Source organism: Lactuca saligna, chromosome 6 (genome assembly GCF_052625555.1).
Source record: "Lactuca saligna cultivar CGN05327 chromosome 6, ASM5262555v1, whole genome shotgun sequence".
In the NCBI taxonomy this organism is placed as follows: Eukaryota; Viridiplantae; Streptophyta; class Magnoliopsida; order Asterales; family Asteraceae; genus Lactuca; species Lactuca saligna.
In genome coordinates this window covers 65,529,411-65,549,233 of record NC_136422.1, presented here as the reverse complement: position 1 = coordinate 65,549,233, position 19,823 = coordinate 65,529,411, and the positions used below count along the sequence as shown (strand labels likewise).

Here is a 19,823-nt window from a genome sequence, read left to right as displayed (position 1 = left end):
AAAACCTAAAAAAGAAATCCATCATTATGATGTATATGATTATGTTCTATGAACTCAAATTCTAACACAAAAACACAAGAGAAAACAATACCAGAATCTGATTTCAACCCCAAAACAAGACACAAAATTGCTCTAAGGATTACATGCTAAACTTTCTATCCATCCCACTACTAATAGGGTAAATATGTAACAGAAACTCAAGTGATAAATATGTAATTGAAATAATATAGTATTTAGAAAATGAATTAAGGTGAGGAAAATAATCAAAATTGTTAATTACAATTTAAGAAGCGTATACGTATCTGTATATCAGATTCAGATAGATACATGTCATGCTCTCCTTCTTTTTTATCATGCAAACATGTGATGTAATTCTTGACACTATGCCAATTTACAGATCCTAATTCCTCATCATCCATTAGATCACTGAATGCCTCCAGTGATTTCCTCATCATTTCATTCTTGGTGTAATCCAGTATACGTTTCTACCACAATCATTCATTAAAAATCACTTAACAATAGAAATATATACATATATAATACCTTAGTAGCTGACATCTTATCCATTTTTAGCATCTGTAAAACAAATTGAGTAGTTGATCCGTTTACAATAAGTGTTAGAAACACAATTCCACCAGTGAACACCACAAACTGCAAAACAGAGTAAATTTTTAATTTAGATTCTAGATAATTTAGAATGTCGAGATAACAAATATACCAGTGTTCATGTTTCTTGATTAATGTATGATGATGTGTCACTAGATTGCTGAAAATGTGACAACCCAAGTTGTCCCGTTACATTTCTCCGTTACCGTTAACGGAATATTCCACTGTTCAAAAGTTCCGTTAATGAGAAGTCTTCAAGTTTAATAAACATTTCAATTGTGTATGTTTATATGCCGTTAAGTCGTGATAAAAGGAAATAAAATACATAGCACATATTTCCATTTACTTGGAAAATATTAGTTTATTATTACAACCACTAAATCGGGTGCGACCAAAAGCCCCGTTTAACGGCAGTATCGGGTAGACTTCCACTGTGTCCCAACTCAAAACCCTATATAAGGGTGAGTGGAGTCTATTGGAGACTTTTTACACTCTCTCTCTATACTCCCTCTCTAGACTCGTTTTCGCCCCGAAACCGCAACCAAACGCTTCCAAATAGTAAGTCCGCTTACCCTAGCTTATTCTAAACATATTGAATTGAGTTTATAGCCCAAAAATCGGACTTAGAAGCAATGAAAAAGGAGTTTACGGCCTAAGAACCTCCTTAGGCCATAAACACCCAAAATGAGGCCAAAATGACCCAAACTTGTCCCAAATGGCTTGGAAATAAATAGAAGAATTAGCCTAGGAGTGTTTGCACATTTAAAACAATCATTTTGTGGCATAAAAGAGAGTTTACGGCCCAAGCACATGCTTAGGCCGTAAACACCTCTAAACCTTGTTTAAATGTCTCAAAAACACTCCCAAACCACACTAGGGCTTAACACATAAATTAAGGGCTTATTCCTTTGGGTTTGGATCACTTAAACACATCAAAATGAAGGATGAAAATGAGTTTACGGCCCAAGCACATGCTTAGGCCGTAAACTCCCCAAACATGCCCAAAATGTTGGTTTTTGTCCCCCAAATGGCCTTAGACTATTTCTATAAAATGCTAGGAAGGATTTAAGGACTTAAACACAATGAAATGAGGCTTGATTTGGAGTTTACAGCCCAAGCAAGTGCCTAGGTCGTAAACTCCCCAAAACCCCCTCAAATGTTGATTTTAATCATCCAAAATAGCATCAAACTTCATAAGAAAATTCTAGGAAGGCAATAGGGGCTTAAAACTTCACTAAACTCAAAGGTTGAGAGTTTACGGCCGTAAACTCCCTTGGGAGAGTTCCTAGGCCGTAAACTCTTGTTTAGTACCCTTAGAGGCCTCAAACCCACACATACCTGTTAGGAAAAGTGCTTGGAATAATTCTATGAGCAAGCTAGAAGCATCAAACACCCAAGAAATTGACCTTGGGAGTTTACGGTCGTAAACTCCCTTAGGTTGGGCCGTAAACTCCTTGTTTGGTCCATGTTGGTGTTTTAAATCCATTTACACACTTGATATGTGAGTATAGCAAAGTCCCACAACTGATAAGAGACCCTTAGCACCCGTAAATGCTACCCGGGACCCCAAACACTCAACCAAAAGTGTTTTCCACTCCTTTGAGTGTGTATAATTGTTTAATTAGTATATTATATGCTAATTGTATGTGAACATATGTTATCATATGTTAAAATAGGTCCTTGTGTGTGTTCAAGTCCTTGCGTGACCCCAAACGCCCAATCGGCACTTTCGTCGGACCTACTTACACCAGGTGAGTTCATACCCCTGAATGAACCTTTTAAATGCTTTTAAATGTTTTATAGGGGAGAATACAAGTTAAACATGCCAGTTATCATGTCAATCACATGTGATTGATAACCCGCATGCACAAGATTTAACCACTTTACACTGTTTTACCGAGTGGGACACTATAAGGATTTTTACTTATTTCATAACTTTTACTTATACTGATTTATTCAAATTTATCCTAAATTGGTTTATGAAAGATCCTCTAAGGTTTTAAACGTATTTTACAAAGGAATACAATTTGTGATTTTCTCTGTACATAAAGGCTTTTCATTAAAGATTTCCCTTTTTGACGTATACTTTTACTTGTTAAACACTGCTGCTTCACTTATACTTATTTTGTACTCTGACTCGGTAACACTTTCACTTATACCTATAGTCGCTTATACTTGATGACGCTTATACTTATTCACGCTCTTAATTAGTGATACGATTTCTCCTTCACTTATACTAGATAACGACTTTACTCCACTTATACTTGATAGACGTTCTTACATCACTTATTATCGTCTCTGCTTCGCGATACACTTATACTTGGTACGCTTATACTTCATGGTTCGATTATCCCACACTGTACACGTATACTTCACGACTCGGATGTTCCACTGTACTCTTATACTTCACGACTCAGATGTTCCACTGTACACTTATACTTCACGACTCAGATGTTCCACTGTACACTTATACTTCACGACTCAGATGTTCCACTGTACTCTTATACTTCATGACTCAGATGTTCCACTGTACACTTATACTTCACGACTCAGATGTTCCACTGTACTCTTATACTTCACGACTCAGATGTTCCACTGTACACTTATACTTCACGACTCAGATGTTCCACTGTACACTTATACTTTACTGTATGATACACACTCAAGCGTAGTTAGATGTATGTTTATGCCTGTATAGATGCATATAAATAATGATTGAAGGACTTAGGAAGGCTTGTCCGCCCTATTTCCTTTTCTTCGTTGAGATGTGGTCTGGTGGGATCGGATGTCCATTTGAAGGTCGTTCGATTCATTAGTTATATATTATGTATACGAGCATAGACATACGAGTTTTCTTCAGTCTGTTAAGAATCTCTACCTCTAGTCTACACTTACATTAGAAACCCACTCCCTCTTAGTAACACACTATCCTCTATTTGGGATGCATCTTTGGGATGCGGCCTTCTCCGTCGTCTAGTTGGTAACCAGAGTCTCCTGTAGGGAGAGCGGACATTGTGTGTATAGGCCTATACGGGATTGACAACCCCGCACCCTGACTGCTAGCTACAGTCCACGGTCTACCAAGCCAAGGGGTGACAAATGTCACAATATATAGATGCTTGTAGGGTGTCTAGTACTCTAGTCAGTATGGTTACGAGTATCCTGGGTTGCCTTATAATTCATGGCTTTAAGGTAACGGTATTTCGTCAGCAATTTACACTGTATGCTGATGTCACCTTTTTCAGAGTCACACTGTTTGACCTTGCTAGACGTGTCTTTCATGTGATACTGTCTGCGGTCTGTAGTCACTGTTTTGACCTTGCGAGATGTACCCTTCATTTGGTATCGTCTGCGGTTTGTCTTCACTGTTTTGACCTTGCGAGATGTACCCTTCATTTGGTATCGTCTGCGGTCTGTCTTCACTGTTTTGACCTTGCGAGATGTACCCTTCATTTGGTATCGTCTGCGGTCTGTCTTCACTGTTTTGACCTTGCAAGATGTACCCTTCATTTGGTATCGTCTGCGGTCTGTCTTCACTGTTTTAACCTTGCGAGATGTACTTTTCATTTGGTACCTTCTGGGGTCTGTGTCTCCACTTGTTAGACTGAACCAGGCGTGTCGTATGTTTGATACTTTCCTGGAGTCTATGGTTCTTTGCCTTAGTCAGCAGTCCTCACTGCTGAGGCATATGATATTCCCTGATGTCGTTGCTTTCCTCAATAATCAAATTCAGTATTTTGATAATGATAGCAATTTAGGGAAAACTACTTTTTACTCTACATCACTGACCAGTCTTGGTAGAAGGCTGCTTTTATTAAAGAAAATATAGGATTTTCTGGAAAGGACTCTAGTACACTGAAATCTTTTAAACTACTACTTTCTTAAGTTATTTGAATAAAATGACACTAAATGCTTATGAACTCACCAGCATTTGTAAAAATGTTGATACTCGCTTTTCAAATAACTTGTATTCTCAGGTTAGCATTAGACAGGTACATCCCCGGAGCTGTTGATGAAGATAGCTTTGTACCACGCTGTATTTATACTATTACTTGTATTACTTTAAAGTGTTGTAATGTAACCTTGTAAAAACTATTACTATTAATGCAATGTTTTGTTGTACTTTGATTACTATAATGCATGTGTTGTGATACTTGACATGACGTCATCCACCCCAGAACGTTTCCGCCGTTCCGGTTTTGGGGTGTGACAGATTGGTATCAGAGCATTGTTTATAGTGAGCTAAGTATATCAATTCATAAAAGATATACTGCCTATAAATACAAAAGGGATAAAATACTCTGACCAAAAATTATACTTTAAAATATAACCATATTTTACCAAAGTATAATAACATCCAAAATCTAAACACTCGAACACAAGTATCACAAGAAGAACAAGAATAAAAGTCTTCGGATGTTGAGCACTACAGACAAATCTGGGCAGTTATGTAATCGTACGCTGGAATAAATGTAACCTGATCAACTACCTTTATTCGAGATGCGATGAACGTGTGCTCAGGAGTGATCGTGGTGTGCAACAGGTCTGAAACTTACCAACTAGGATTTGTTAGAGCCAAACATAAAGTTAAAATACTATAGGAGTATTTTAGAGCGCTAAAAGATTCACACTAATCCCAGAATGACATTCAGAAGATGAGAAAACAAACAAGAATTAAAATACCATAGGGGTATTTAGGATACATAGATAACCGGGTGTGAGAACTAAAAGATCCTTATTGACATACCTACAACTACAGAGGGTATACTTCCAAGGTTATACATAATAAGGACCCCATATGCTAAGAATGTGTGGTTTCGCTCTATTTCCTTTTCCTCGTTGGGATGTGGTTCTAGAGTAGTATCACATATTCGAAGGCCTATCGGATCTAAGCTATATATGATTTGTATACCCTGTGTAATCGTAGCAGGACTCGATGTGGATCATCCAGCGAAATGTTAATAATCTATTAGGATTCTTTAGACATTTCCATTCTCGCACGAACCCTGTAGAAAACCCTATCCACTTCCGTACATAACAGAAGAGTTGATTCCGACCCCGAAGAAGTTCATTCAGAAGATTTCCTGTTCGGAAATAAATGAACTGGGTCGAGACTATTGAATACACCAAGTGCCCATGTTCTTTTAGGGACATCGGTGAGAAACTCACCTAAACTTTGGAGATTCCCGGTCATCCATCATGAAGTGATGACACCCATAATCGGAGTCAGAAGGAAGGCGGAGTAGAAATTCAATATGTCCATACGAGAAGAGAACCCTAGGAAACTACCCGAAGGAAACCAACGCCGATTCCTGTCAAGGATACGAGGCAGACCGAGGGAGCCAGTACGTGGAACCCCGAGAAGAGTCTTTTCCTCGTGTTCTTCACGCTAATACACCCATAAATTAATACAATTTAGTGAGTTAGTGATTACACTGCTCACGCTATGTGTTAGGTAAATCGCCTTGTTCCCGTTGCCAGTAATGCGCTTAGAGCGGATCCTCACACCTCTGTGAGGTTATTTAGCCATAAGCCCTCATGAGCCTCTCTTCCCGCAGCTTTGTTCCGAACTATTCTCAAATCTCTCCAGACCGGAGAGTGAAACCTTTCTTAGTATAAAGGTAACTTAGTAGGAACGACTCGCATCATATGGCCTTTTTCTGATATTCATACACCCACTTTGATTTCCAGGACTACATCATAGGGATGTAGGTCGACGTTCAAACAACCAATACTTGAGGCACGGGAAAAATATTATGCCTAATACGTTCAGGACGGAAATGTCCAGGATTAACCATCATCTCTCATTACCTTGTATTCCTTTCCGTGTAGGAAAAACCATGCCACCGAAGAAGCGTAACCAATCCACAAGCAAGAAACCTACTCTCTTATTTGATGAAGCTACGTTCCAAGCTGCAGTTTCAGCAGCCGTAGCAGCTATCATGGCTCACCTGAATGCTAACAACGCCAATGTTAGCAAGGTGCCCGTTGGAAATTCCAATTCTGACGATAGACAGCATCAATCCACACTTCCATACTCAGCCACCCGAGAACCCCAACTGAACCCACTAAAGAGGAAACTCAAGATAGAGGAGGGAAGTACCTCGGCTCAAGGACTTTCCGATGGACAACGAGCTGAGGCAGTCTGTACCACTGTCAAACCCTCCCTCCCGACTCCAAGAAGACCTTATCTAGGAGACCTTCCCCACTGCAGCAGGTGCAGCTACCATCATCATGGTGCCTGCCGAGAACTCTATTGTGCTAGGTGCCACATGAAGGGGCATACTGCTCATGTATGCAGAACTCCGGTGGAACGTATTGCATCAATCACCAATGCGGCGGCCACACAGGTTTGCCGCCTATGTGGCGAGTTTGGACACTTCAAGAAGGATTGCCCAACCGAATGGAAAGACAAAGACACAGAAGGAACCTGACACTACTGCTTAGGGAGAAGCGGCAAAGAACTCATTAGATTTTGGTACGACTCTCGATCTCAGATAACTAAGCTAAGAACAATAAAAGACTAATTCAAATGCAAATTCTTTCCAGTAAGGCGAAAGTCGCAGCACTGTTATAAAAATTTAAAATTCATTAGGTAAAACTATAGTGGCTAAACATATACGTTACGGCCATGTATATTTAAGATGGACAGACCTAGAGTGAGCGAATGCCGCCTCATCTCTTGTTCCTCGTTTGGTTGTGGATTTAGGGCGGGGTCGCTCAGTCAACAGTCCTCCCCACCTTAAATATACATGACTAGTATATGTGAGGCGATTATAGAAACGCCTTGTGAGAATCCGTTCATGAAAAGATACTCTATTCGGAAACACTTAGAACTCTCTATAGTTCCGCATCGAATCTATCAGTCCAAGTATCCGTGGTAGTGATACGTAGGACGAAACCCGAGACGCCTCGAACTGGTGTGCCTGTTCGGCGCATGACTCTATCGATCTTCACTTTATATCATGTCGGAGTGTGCCAACTTCGACGATTCTATTGATCATGGTTTGATCTCGTGCAACCGTGTGTAAATCCTTAAGTGCTGTGTAAAAAGAACTTTCTCCATAGCCATATCGGCAAATAAAGGTTCTTCCGAACCTGAATCTAACACAAATAAATCAACCTAATACGATCCGTCAATCATCCCTCTTATCTCAAACCTTTCGAAGTACCCAAGGGAGGGTACCATACACTGTTGACCGACCCCTCGTAGTCAGATGAACACCGAAGTGAAACACACTACAAGATACTCTAGAAGACGACATCCGACCGAAGCATACTCCGTATAATTTCCCCGAGAGACCCTTCGCACCTCGCACATTAGGTTCGTGAACCTAGAGAATAGAACTCATGAGACTGACCGCTATAATCAGGTATATGCATAAGGGCGACATATAATTGAGATCAAAAAGATTAAAGGTGTGTGTTTCCTCCCTATTCCCTGTTCCTCGTTGGGTTGGAGTCGCACAGCTAAACGTCCCGCCGACCTCAACTGTATACTGCTCGCATACATGCGGTATTTGCGGTTAGGCTTAGTATGAGCTCTACCACGGACCTCTTAGCAAAACACCTTCACCATATTCCATAACATAGGAGCTAAAGTCAAGAAAATCACTACGGGTTGAACTCTTAAAAGTTCCGAGTGAGAAGACTCTATACTCACTAGATTTAACCAAGACCGAGAAAACCCAGAATCTCCGGATGAGTAGTTGCAGTATATGCCCGCACTACTCCGGCACTTCGTCCACCTCGTTATAGACAAGTGGTGCCTATCATCCTCTACCCTATTGCATGGAGGAAATCGTCGTCACCCTGTAGACTATGGAATACATTCTCCGAAGAGGACACTAGAATGCCGAGAACCACAGGATAACCTTCGCAGCCAAGAATACTTGGTAAAGTGCGAACGTAGTTGCGTTAAGCCTTGTGACCCTGATCCCGAAGAGATTATAGACTTGACACCAGCCCTGGTGTTAGTCGAAGGGTTATGCAAGAGCACACACTTTCCACGCTAGAATAAACCACAGTCTTAGAGATTCATTGGATTATTAGGTGTTCCACGAATACTATCTCACGCAGAGATAATAAGAACTACCTCCCGAGATAGTCCAATGCTCGTTAGGTGAAACCCTATCTCCTCGACCCTCAGGGTTCCCGTATCTCAATCTTCGTTAGTGCAGGTCCATTTTGCACAAGCGTAAGATAGACACTCTATAGCAAACCGATAACCATAGTCACGCAACCCACTCGACGATCTAGAAAGCCTCTATCAGCTAGTTGAAAGAAAACACGAAACCGAAGACCACCTGAGCTTCCTAAGGACTAACCTGAAGGACTACACATCCAGTACAAGCGAGAATGTTAGGAACTTCGTAATGGCGATCACGCCAGTGTTGATCTTGCCATAGAAGTACACTATGTTCTTAGTACTGAAAAGCTCTACTCCTTTCCGAGAGCTTAGGACCATCCGAGAATCCTCATGGAGACATGGTCCGACCCTTTTCAGGCCGCTACTACTTTCGGATATACCACAAGGTTCACATTCGATCAATTCACTTCTTAGACTTGATACGTGAATTCCCTACAACACTCTTCGTACCTCACTCATCTTGATAGAATCCATCGAGAACCCTAACCTTGTAGATACACCAGTTGGAACCCACTAGCTACACGAGACGGAATCCGCATCCCATACGCGAGGGTCTGTTGAAATGACAAACACAGACCAGAGATCACTTGGGGATGCAAGGACAACCACATAGGAAGTACTCTCTTACCTCTACTTGGCCATCCATACCTACTTCCTTGCCTAGATCTGAATTTCGGGACGAAATTCCCTCTAACGGGGGGATGATGTGACAACCCAAGTTGTCCCGTTACATTTCTCCGTTACCGTTAACGGAATATTCCACTGTTCAAAAGTTTCGTTAATGAGAAGTCTTCAAGTTTAATAAAAATTTCAATTGTGTATGTTTATATGCCGTTAAGTCGTGATAAAAGGAAATAAAATACATAGCACATATTTCCATTTACTTGGAAAATATTAGTTTATTATTACGACCACTAAATCGGGTGCGACCAAAAGCCCTGTTTAACGGCAGTATCGGGTAGACTTCCACTGTGTCCCAACTCAAAACCCTATATAAGGGTGAGTGGAGTCTATTGGAGACTTTTTACACTCTCTCTCTAGACCCGTTTTCACCCCGAAACCGCAACCAAACGCTTCCAAATAGTAAGTCCGCTTACCCTAGCTTATTCTAAACATATTGAATTGAGTTTATAGCCCAAAAATTGGACTTAGAAGCAATGAAAAAGGAGTTTACGGCCTAAGAACCTCCTTAGGCCGTAAACACCCAAAATGAGGCCAAAATGACCCAAACTTGTCCCAAATGGCTTGGAAATAAATAGAAGAATTAGCCTAGGAGTGTTTGCACATTTAAAACAATCATTTTGTGGCATAAAAGAGAGTTTACGGCCCAAGCACATGCTTAGGCCGTAAACACCTCTAAACCTTGTTTAAATGTCTCAAAAACACTCCCAAACCACACTAGGGCTTAACACATAAATTAAGGGCTTATTCCTTTGGGTTTGGATCACTTAAACACATCAAAATGAAGGATGAAAATGAGTTTACGGCCCAAGCACATGCTTAGGCCGTAAACTCCCCAAACATGCCCAAAATGTTGGTTTTTGTCCCCCAAATGGCCTTAGACTATTTCTATAAAATGCTAGGAAGGATTTAAGGACTTCAACACAATGAAATAAGGCTTGATTTGGAGTTTACGGCCCAAGCAAGTGTCTAGGCCGTAAACTCCCCAAAACCCCCTCAAATGTTGATTTTAATCATCCAAAATAGCATCAAACTTCATAAGAAAATTCTAGGAAGGCAATAGGGGCTTAAAACTTCACTAAACTCAAAGGTTGAGAGTTTACGGCCGTAAACTCCCTTGGGAGAGTTCCTAGGCTGTAAACTCTTGTTTAGTACCCTTAGAGGCCTCAAACCCACACATACCTGTTAGGAAAAGTGCTTGGAATAATTCTATGAGCAAGCTAGAAGCATCAAACACCCAAGAAATTGACCTTGGGAGTTTACGGCCGTAAACTCCCTTAGGTTGGGCCGTAAACTCCTTGTTTGGTCCATTTTGGTGTTTTAAATCCATTTACACACTTGATATATGAGTATAGCAAAGTCCCACAACTGATAAGAGACCCTTAGCACCCGTAAATGCTACCCGGGACCCCAAACACTCAACCAAAAGTGTTTTCCACTCCTTTGAGTGTGTATAATTGTTTAATTAGTATATTATATCCTAATTGTATGTGAACATATGTTATCATATGTTAAAATAGGTCCTTGTGTGTGTTCAAGTCCTTGCGTGACCCCGAACGCCCAATCGGCACTTTCGTCGGACCTACTTACACCAGGTGAGTTCATACCCCTGAATGAACCTTTTAAATGCTTTTAAATGTTTTATAGGGGGGAATACAAGTTAAACATGCCAGTTATCATGTTAATCACATGTGATTGATAACCCGCATGCACAAGATTTAACCACTTTACACTGTTTTACCGAGTGGGACACTATAAGGATTTTTACTTATTTCATAACTTTTACTTATACGGATTTATTCAAATTTATCCTAAATTGGTTTATGAAAGATCCTCTAAGGTTTTAAACGTATTTTACAAAGGAATACAATTTGTGATTTTCTCTGTACATAAAGGCTTTTCATTAAAGATTTCCCTTTTTGACGTATACCTATAGTCGCTTATACTTGATGACGCTTATACTTATTCACGCTCTTACTTAGTGATACGATTTCTCCTTCACTTATACTGGATAACGACTTTACTCCACTTATACTTGATAGACGTTCTTACATCACTTATTGTCGTCTCTGCTTCGTGATACACTTATACTTGGTACGCTTATACTTCATGGTTCGATTATCCCACACTGTACACGTATACTTCACGACTCGGATGTTCCACTGTACTCTTATACTTCACGACTCAGATGTTCCACTGTACACTTATACTTCACGACTCAGATGTTCCACTGTACACTTATACTGCACGACTCAGATGTTCCACTATACTCTTATACTTCACGACTCAGATGTTCCACTGTACACTTATACTTCACGACTCAGATGTTCCACTGTACTCTTATACTTCACGACTCAGATGTTCCACTGTACACTTATACTTCACGACTCAGATGTTCCACTGTACACTTATACTTCACTGTATGATACACACTCAAGCGTAGTTAGATGTATGTTTATGCCTGTATAGATGCATATAAATAATGATTGAAGGACTTAGGAAGGCTTGTCCGCCCTATTTCCTTTTCTTCGTTGAGATGTGGTCTGGTGGGATCGGATGTCCATCTGAAGGTCGTTCGATTCATTAGTTATATATTATGTATACGAGCATAGACATACGAGTTTTCTTCAGTCTGTTAAGAATCTCTACCTCTAGTCTACACTTACATTAGAAACCCACTCCCTCTTAGTAACACACTATCCTCTATTTGGGATGCATCTTCGGGACGCGGCCTTCTCCGTCGTCTAGTTGGTAACCAGAGTCTCCTGTAGGGAGAGCGGACATTGTGTGTATAGGCCTATACGGGATTGACAACCCCGCACCCTGGCTGCTAGCTACAGTCCACGGCCTACCAAGCCAAGGGGTGACAAATGTCACAATATATAGATGCTTGTAGGGCGTCTAGTACTCTAGTCAGTATGGTTACGAGTATCCTGGGTTGCCTTATAATTCATGGCTTTAAGGTAACGGTATTTCGTCAGCAATTTACACTGTATGCTGATGTCACCTTTTTCAGAGTCACACTGTTTGACCTTGCTAGACGTGTCTTTCATGTGATACTGTCTGCGGTCTGTAGTCACTGTTTTGACCTTGTGAGATGTACCCTTCATTTGGTATCGTCTGCGGTCTGTCTTCACTGTTTTGACCTTGCGAGGTGTACCCTTCATTTGGTATCATCTGCGGTCTGTCTTCACTGTTTTGACCTTGCAAGATGTACCCTTCATTTGGTATCGTCTGCGGTCTGTCTTCACTGTTTTAACCTTGCGAGATGTACTTTTCATTTGGTACCTTCTGGGGTCTGTGTCTCCACTTGTTAGACTGAACCAGGCGTGTCGTATGTTTGATACTTTCCTGGAGTCTATGGTTCTTTGCCTTAGTCAGCAGTCCTCACTGCTGAGGCATATGATATTCCCTGATGTCGTTGCTTTCCTCAATAATCAAATTCAGTATTTTGATAATGATAGCAATTTAGGGAAAACTACTTTTTACTCTACATCACTGACCAGTCTTGGTAGAAGGCTGCTTTTATTAAAGAAAATATAGGATTTTCTGGAAAGGACTCTAGTACACTGAAATCTTTTAAACTACTACTTTCTTAAGTTATTTGAATAAAATGACACTAAATGCTTATGAACTCACCAGCATTTGTAAAAATGTTGATACTCGCTTTTCAAATAACTTGTATTCTCAGGTTAGCATTAGACAGGTACATCCCCGGAGCTGTTGATGAAGATAGCTTTGTACCACGCTGTATTTATACTATTACTTGTATTACTTTAAAGTGTTGTAATGTAACCTTGTAAAAACTATTACTATTAATGCAATGTTTTGTTGTACTTTGATTACTATAATGCATGTGTTGTGATACTTGACATGACGTCATCCACCCCAGAACGTTTCCGCCGTTCCGGTTTTGGGGTGTGACAGAAAAGAACATCAAAGTGTAAAGGATAAAAATATAATTTTCAAGATTTGTTATCAAAGTGTAAAGGATAACTTGCCTTAACTGATAAAGCTAGAGACAATGCTACAGGGCCTCTTAAACCAGACCACATAAGGACAAAAGCTTCTTTCCAATCTAAACCATAACCTAAATAACTCAGAAAGGGATAAAATGATCCAAGCACTATACCACGTGACAGTTGTACTACTACATAGAGGAGGATGAGATACCCCCAATAATTTTCTGTGTCAAAATTAATAAAAACATGATCATGCCAATTGGAAATAAAATGTAAATATATGTATGATAGCTAGAGGAAATGAAGATATACTTATTATATTTGATCTTGATCATATTACCTTCATGTTTGAGGATGTTGTCACCTGTGAGTGTAGCTTCAGCTATGATTGCTCCACTTCAAGATAAAAGAATTAAAAACAAAACTAATAAATCAAGTAATAATGTAAAATGGGAAGTTTTATTTATTATAGGAATGCATACCACAAGACGAAGATAAGTGTATTTCCAATATATGCCACCATTTCCCTACAGTTAAGGAAGGCCTAAGAGTGTTTTAACTTTTAAGTAATTCTTTTTTACATTTCTGTGTATTATATTTATAGAAAGTATTTAAAAAGGTAACAAAATACCAGAAATTACGCAAGATTTCATGTGTTTCACTATCGAAAGCAGTTCTAGCAACAGCAGCAAAGAACCTGTTCAAGTATTCTTCCTATTCAAATTAGTATTTTTTTTAAGGGTATTTGACTGTTTGAAGAAAGTCAACTCACATTCCCAATGCCATTACTGTTAATACTCCAGAAATATCAACAACTTCTTGAGACTATCAAAACAGAGATACAAATATCAGCATCAAAAGTATAAATATTAGTAAATATAGGTTTGTTTTGTGAGGTGACATATTACATACCATGCAGTAAGCAAGATAGCTGATAGAAAAAGTCATTGTAATTTCTATCACTGGATCTTTGAAAACAAATCCAAGCCACAAATAAGACACCAAACCAAATGCAATACCCATTCCTACACTGAATCAAAGTAAACAAATACTTTTTTTAAAAAAATCATCTATCAAAACTTTAAAGAATAAAACTTACGCTCCAAGAGATGCTGTTGTTAAGAACATGATCACACTCTCCCAGCTGAAGCTTGATCCAGTTATCATTCGGAAAAAAAGTGTATACACAACCATTCCCATTCTGAATATTATTTATATGGTCTAACTGATTAATACTTAACTGATTATCTTGAAGACCTTTTGAAAAAAATGAAAATATAGCAAGTTTTGTGGGACAAAATATATAGTAAGTTTAATTGATAAATAGAATATCAATACCCATCATTCATTATTGATTCCCCTTCTATAATAGTACTCAGTTTTTTGGTTGCACCAAGTTCTTTTAAGGAAGCAAGAACAGCAACAGGATCAGTAGCACTTAAAAGTCCTCCAAGCAGGAATGATATTTTCCAGCTCCAGTTATATGGGAAAAGCAGCTGTAGTTATGTCTTATGTTATGTATTTTGGTTAGTATTTAGAAAATAGATAATGACATCAGAAAAGCTAAGAAATATGTATATAAGAAAACCTTCAAAGCTAACCCAATCAAGAATGTTGACATTAGAACCCCAGGCCCAGCAAGAATTACCATTTGTGCCATGCATTTCTGCAAGGATATGAAAATAGCAACTTTTTTTTATGACATAACAATTATGTTATATAGTATGAAATGAAGTATAAAAGATTAAAATCAACCTTTATTAGGTGCACATCCATTGCAAATGAACTTTCAAAAAGAAGAGCAGGGAGAAAAACAGCTAGCAAAAGATCAGGGTCAATGTTTACCCCTGTATGTGAACCATATATGTGACTTATAAAGCAAGAATAGGAGAGTAAGAATCAAGTCTGTGTAATATTTCAAAAGGAGTTGATTTAACTTACACATCCTGATTCCATCACCAAGCTTTCCTAACCCATGGTTTGTTCCATATTCTGCAAAATATAAATTTTCTGACTTAGGGAAGAACACAATGCTAGACTACTAAAAGGAAATTAAATCAATCGAAAGGTAACAAAATCATATCATGCTAAGGAGAAAGCAATCACATATGAGTACTACCAAGCACCAATTAATTTCTTCCGTATTATGTAATCAAGCAAACAACCATGGAAAACAGGATCACGTAACTTACAAATTGCACAGACCTAGTGATCCCATGGTGATGCCAAGAACGAGCAGAGCAGCTGTATAAGGAACTCTAGTTCCTTTAAGTAGATGCCTCGATGCGATTCCGAACACCAATGAAATACCCGCGAATAACACCGCGTCTATCGGATTCGAAGACCACTCGGAATCACCCTCTTCCGCCACAATTATGACGTTTGACCAAGGGCTTTCAACCACCGATACCATTGCCAACACCAATTAAGACCTTCCTACACCATCACGAAAAAGAAAACAAGATTATACATACGCATACACAGATAGGTAGTGAGTAAGTGAGGATGAAAAAATCTGTGGATCAGGCCAGAAATTGAAGTTGAGAAAGCAGAGTGCTTTAGAGTTACACTTCAACTTACTTGCTGCGATCGAAGAAAACAAAATTGAGTGAAAATGAAGTTCAGCAATCTATTCTCACTTCTCAGTTCGATATCTATTTGGGGGGGGGGGGGGGGACGCAAGCCATTCATGTGATGTAACTAACAGTTAATAGATAAAATAAAATAGTCATTATCATCAGATTGTTTTACAAAAGACTAAACATTTTAATAACATATTTAACAATTAAACTATTTTTTACTATATAAATTGTTTGTTGTTCTCATTTTGAGTTGACTAATTCCTGCACCAACACATTAACGAAAGTATTACAAATACAACTTTAATAATACCCCTATACATATACTACACAAACGAGACTAGAAAGAGTTTGTGGTAGATTTTAGTGACAAAAAGATGAAGAGCGTACCTGCACTTTGGTGACTAGGAGAGAGAGAGAGACTGAGTAGGAAGTCCAATGAGTTTTACGGTAGAAGAGTAAATACTTTATGAACTTGTTGTCGAAGTCTTTTGATTCCGATGGATCCGATAAATCTTGTGAGTTGCATAGCAACGCTTAGGGTTTCGTTTTGCGACTCATTTTTTGGTGTTTTGTAGAGACAATTATTTTGTTTTATTGTTAAATTAGCTTTTCATTTTGATAACTTTACAAATAAGATTAGTTTCGACCTTTTAATAGTTTAAATGGTATACATAGTGATTACATTAGTTACGTATCTATTAGATACAAAAGGTTGATGGGGGTAACAATTACTTTATTTATAACTAGTTTATAATTTTTTGGCACTACGGTTATAAAATTAATTAAATTTTCATAGTAAAAACTTAAAATTATTAATTATTTATTTTAAATAAATTATTAATTAAGAGATATTTGTTTAGTTATATAAAATTTTAATCGTTAATTTAAATAAATACACGATCTTATAATCTGTATTAATTTTATTTTAATTGTTATTATAATGTTATTTAATTTAATGTAATTAGAGTATGAAACTTGAAATGGATATTCAATAGATTGACATGTGTCATTATACTAATTACGAGACCTAATAAGATGATGCATGAGAAAAGGAGAATCAACCTATTTTTTTATTAGAATATGAATATGCAATTATATAAACGAAAATTTTGAGGGACAATGGCTACCATGGCCCTTTTTACGGTCACACGTTAGGCCATGCTATCTGGCTACCTTTGGCCCCTTTTATGGTCTCACGTTGGGCCATGTTATCATACCCGTTAGAATAAGTTGTCAAAACTAAAAACAGCAAGGCCTCTTTCTTATTTTCTAGAGTAGTTTATAGTTCTGGTTCTTATGTTTAGCCATATTTTTGTTTTATCTTTGGAATTTAGATTCTTATTTTTACATTTTTTTAAAAAGAAAACAAATTTGGTCTATAGTTCAAATATTATATATATATATATATATAAGGATCTAAATTCCAAAGATAAAACAAATTATATATATATATATATATATATATATATATATATATATATATATATATATATATATATATATATATATATATATTTAGCTTCAAATAGTGAATTTTAAGAAGCATAACCCTTAAAGTATCTGGTGTTAATCAGTCAAAGTCGGTTGAATATGCTCTCAATTTCAACTGATTGAACTGGTCAAAACAAACTTAAGGGGTGTTTGGCTAAGCTTTTTAAAACAATTTATTAGGTTCCAAACCACTATAAGTTAAATAAGTGTTTGGATGAAAATAACTTATTCTAGTGGGGAACCTCTAATAAGTCATTTTTTCATAAGTTACCTTACACTTACTTATTAACTTATAAGCTAATAAGCGATAAGTTTTTTTTTTGTCAAACACCCCCTTAGACCCACATTAGGATGTGGGGAGTGGTCACATCCAACCCATCGAAAAAGTGTTGTCACATCTGCGTCACGTCAGCTTCACCACCAACCACTAGACATTGGAAATGATTACCACTACACAAATGTATTTTGTATTTTTTTTATTTTTTAATATTATATTAAATAAAAAACACACATTACATTAAAACTAAAAACACATTACATTAATATAAAAGATACAAATTAAAATCATAAAATTCTTTTAAAAAATCATAAAAAATCCTAAATTACTTAAAACCATAAATATTAGAACCTAAATTTTGTATTTGTCCCTTGTTGAATTTTAAGAAACGTCACAATATTTTCCAAGTCGATATCCGGTCGGGACTTTGTGTTTATGATTTAAAAATCGGTAAAAGCTATTTTTTGGTGACGAGTTACCTTCGTTGTTTTATATTTTTTTTCTAGAAAAACTAGAGCTTTATCTATGGAAGTTGCAAGCCCATCTTCGCTAGTTGTCGGTGCTTTTTCGCTTAAAGATGCTCCCTTTTCTCGCTTTGTCCCTTCCCGGTGGTCGACAAAGTTGGATGTCCGGTGGACCCTCCCCCTCGGTGGCGTCGAAGTCATCGTTGAGGTTGAGTCCAAAACCCATGTCTGACGTGGACGTCCCTTTTGTTGGAACCGGTGGTAGATCTCAAATGCGTCGTTTCCAAATATAGAACCCATTTTGGATCGTTACGACAAACTTTCCACACTTTTTGGTGGCCGAACGGTTTACCATTGGTGGTAATTTTGTATTCGTAGGCCGCTGTTACTAAAATTTTGAAATCGTTGCTACCATTCATATTTTTAAGCTTGTCAAATATAACATTGAATTTGGTGCAAGTCGCTCGTAAATCACGCCATTTTGTGTTGATCGAGTCATACGCCCGCTCCGTTTTCTTTCCTAATAGCGCGTGGAAGTGGTCTAAAATACGACACCAAAAACATTAACCTGTTTGCGAGTTGCCAACATCCCCGTCTTGCAATATGAAAATCCAAACTTTTGCTAAATCTTCCTCATTGTTTTGGTTCCATGTAGTAGTTCTCTTTTTTTTGGATCTTTTTTTTTTTTTTTTGCCTTCAACGAGTTGATTGTTGTGTTTCTTGGACCTGTTCGTCATCGTTGTCATTGTCAAGTTTTATAGGTTGAGATTGAGATAATGGGACTTGAGATGATTGAAATTGTTGAGGTATAAACGATTGTTGTTGAAATTGTTAAGAAGGTTGTTGAAATTGTTGAGAAGGTTGTTGAAATGCTTGGAATTGGTGTTGATTGAATTGTTGTGGTTGTTGTTGGTAGAAGTTTGGGGGTATGAAGTGGTAAATAAAGGTTGTTGTTGAATTGGGAAGGTTAACAATTGCATGTAGTTGACATTTGCATTTGGAGTGTTTGGGGTGTTTTGATTTGAATCCATGTAGAGAGAAAAAATATATGAGAGATATAAGTGTTTTTGTAGAAGGTAATAAAATGTAGAGAATGTTTTTTGAAGTGTAAAATGTAAATAGAATAATGGGTAATTTATAGGTGAAGCTGATTGTGTGATTGTGTTTAAAACTTATAAAATAATTTTTTTTAAACGGTCAAAAGAGTCGTTTCCCCACCCAAAATCCACCTGTTACAAAAGAAACAATCCCATTGGTCGTCTCGTCCCGTCTCCGGAGCCACGTCACGTGCACCCCAACAAAGTTGGGGGCGGTGTTCACGCGTGGGGAGCCCAACCATGCCCAAGAGGCATGGAAACTCACCAAACAACCTTATATAACACACCCTAGCATCTCCTCCACTAACATTGAGTTTATTGATTTCATCTCTTTCTAATTTATATTTTTGCTTAATTTTCAGGACTCCAGTGATGTCGGCGCCACCATCCCCACCGCCTGCTCTAGTCTTCACTCTTCAAATAAGATTTCAGCTTCCTATCACTTTCGTTCTCTCCCTTCTGTTCATCTGTTTCAGTCACCATCTCGTTTCCTCCATCTCCTTCCCCACTACCA

The 19,823-nt window shown here is 38.1% G+C and overlaps 1 pseudogene across 1 annotated transcript; it reads right to left on the bottom strand.

Annotated features, from left to right (window-relative positions):
- Positions 1–272: 272 nt before the first annotated feature.
- Positions 273–14,624, bottom strand: LOC145002669 (sodium/hydrogen exchanger 8-like; annotated as a pseudogene). Its single transcript, XR_013661869.1, has 10 exons — positions 14,498–14,624; positions 14,311–14,428; positions 14,171–14,223; positions 14,030–14,095; positions 13,881–13,925; positions 13,739–13,794; positions 13,438–13,622; positions 719–766; positions 544–651; positions 273–485 (listed from the first exon to the last, which is right to left on the bottom strand). The product of XR_013661869.1 is annotated as a sodium/hydrogen exchanger 8-like (transcript).
- Positions 14,625–19,823: the final 5,199 nt, after the last annotated feature.